Genomic DNA, 2,757 nt, shown 5'->3' on the forward strand with positions numbered 1-2,757 from the left:
GCTGTTACAGCTGTCTGTCTCCTGGGTCTAGGAGGTTCCCAGGGCAGGGACCCCAAGCCCAAAGACCAGGCCGTGCTCCCACCTCTTCTTGGTGATGGTGGTGAAGTCCCCCCTATCTACCTTTAGGGTGGCTCGTTTTAAGCCTAGTGGGATGACAAAACTGACCAGTCACCTTGTTAGGGTTCCATACACCTTCTTTGCATGGTCCGACCCCTACAAGTGGGCCATGAACTTTATTTGCATTATTATCAAACTGTCCAACCCCCCTGGTGGGCCTCAATCACCTCATTTGCATAGTCCCAACCAGTCACGTGGTGGGAGTTACAAAGACTGTGGCTAGAAGAGCCACATTAAGTGATTCACCATAAAGTCACTCCCTCAGGTACAGAACCCCAGCCGGCTAAGGTGCCAGCCGAGGGCAAAATCAGACAAACAATAGATAATAAGAGAAGAGGAAAGCTATAAAAATCCACCTCTGACTCCTGCTCAGCCATAGAAATACCAAGTGTTACAGCCACATGTGACTTCTTCCTTGTTTGACTTGCACACACACACACACACACACACACACACTTCTTTTCTGCTTTCTCCACCTCTCCCCTTATTATTTTATATAGCAATTGTTTTGATGGCTAACTTTACAGTTTAGTCTCTAGGTCACAGAATATTCACTTGCTCATACTGAGAGGGTTGCAGAAACCATCAGGACTTCATGTCTCCCCTCTTTGGGAAAGGGGAAGAGCGCCTCTGTGCAAAGGGTCTTCGCATTCTCTCAGCAGAAACAAGAAGTTGTTGCCATTGCTGGCGGCAGGTCTAACAAGCGCAGAAGGGTTTGCCTCGATGCTGAGACACCGGCCTGGGGCTGGGCGGGCCTGCGTCTCTGCACTCTGCTTTGTGATACTGAGCCGCCTCTCGGAAACCACAGACTCCTCCTCACCTGCTGCCCCAGCAGAGACGTGCGCAGAGACTGGATGCCTGGAGAAGGAGAGAAGGATCTTGCTCTTCGTTTGCTTTCTGTTCCTGTCACTGCCACCCTAGCACTGGCCCTTCCTTTAGCAACATCAGAACCAGTCAGACGACAGCCCCTCCTCCGAGGTCTGAGTCCCAGATCTTTGTGACCCTCGTCCAAGCTCCTGCAGTATCAGCCCCTCCACTCAGAGATGGGACTCCCAGCCGTGTAGGGCCCCTCCTCTGAGCTTCCTTTTGCTCCCCAGCTCCCACCACCTCCGCGCCACCTCAGTCCCCGTTTGCTCTTCGAGTCTTCCCGTGCTGGTTCCACCAATTCTCCATATTAAATTCTCTCTGCTGAAGTACTTCGGGAAGTTTCTGTTCTCTTGGCTGGACCCTGACTTATACAGTACAGTAGAGAGAGACCAGAAGGCTGGGGAAGGGGAGAAAATGGGCAAAGCATATGAAAATTTACAGAAGAAAACCCCCAAATTCTAAGAAGCATAAAAAGAATATGCTCAACAAACGCAAACAAATACAATGAGCTATCATTTCATATTCTTTAGATTGGCGTTGGTGCATATGCGTGCGTGCACGTGCTCACCCTCCCCCCACGCACTCATCCCCTCCCCCTAGAAACGCGGGTGATGCAGAATCCTGGAGGGATGTGAGGCATGCGAGCTCTGTGCTGCTGGTGGAACCATAGAGCTGTCCATCCCGGACTCAGAGCCCGGTCAGATGAAGTAGACACCCAGCCCGTGATTCTGCTCCGGGTATACATCACCACGTAGCTCTTTCACGGGTTAACAAGGTGGCGTGTTGAAGGTGCACGGGGCTGGGAGGCGATCTAGAGACCTAACACTGAGGAAGCCAACAGGACAGCAGAGAGCACTAGGCGTCTTTGCAAGCAACAGATTACACGTTGGCTCAGAAATGTAGACACAGCCTAAGAACATAGTGTCCAGTGATCGCAGAATAAAGAATGTCAACCGATGGTCCTACAGAGCTATGATGCAAGGGCAACAGAATATACCAAACATCTGCCTGCAGACGTCCAAGTGATAACAGGCAACAAACACTGATGGGGTCAAGATAAGGGAGGAGGAGGAAAGTGAGACATGAGTTCATCCCCTAAGGCCACCTGCTGATTCCAGAAGCTGAGACTCGTGAGGCAAGGGATGAACACCTTGAGTTCAGGCCCTACCGAGGAAGGGGCCAGGCGATCCTCTCACACTCTGGGTTTGGAAACCCAGAAATTAGGGACTAAGTGGAGAGTGGAACTAGGTTAGGTCTTCTAATGTCGTGTGGCCCAGATCTGAGCTGTTTTAATCCCTGGACACTGGATTAAGGTAATCCCTGACAGAAACAAATGTAAATCTTCCTTGGAGGAAAACAACATCATCCTAGACCTCCAATTACTTCTATAGTTTTCCATATATGATGTCTAGCATTTAATAAAAAATAACCAGGGCCTAGAGAGGGAAGACCCACAATAGGATGGATTGACACAGTGGCTGCAACCCTGGGCTCCCGCATGGCAAAGGTTGTGGGGATGGGGCAGTACTAGGCAGTGTTTCGTTCTGTCATACATAGGGTTGCTATGTATGCAACTTGATGGCAACTAACAACGATCTGGGGACCTCTTATTATGGTCCCTTTCAGAACGGGCAGCTGTGATAGCCAGGCACCATCTAGTTCTTCTGGTCTCAGGGTTTTGAAGACTGGGGTTCACCTTGTACATTAGTCCTTTTGAGTATTTCCTTGTGTCTTTAATTTTCTTCACTCTTCTTTGCTCTGGATGGGAAGAAA

This window comes from Orycteropus afer, unplaced genomic scaffold (assembly GCF_000298275.1).
Source record: "Orycteropus afer afer isolate SDZICR_OR568_19922 unplaced genomic scaffold, OryAfe1.0 scaffold00713, whole genome shotgun sequence".
NCBI classification, from domain to species: Eukaryota; Metazoa; Chordata; class Mammalia; order Tubulidentata; family Orycteropodidae; genus Orycteropus; species Orycteropus afer.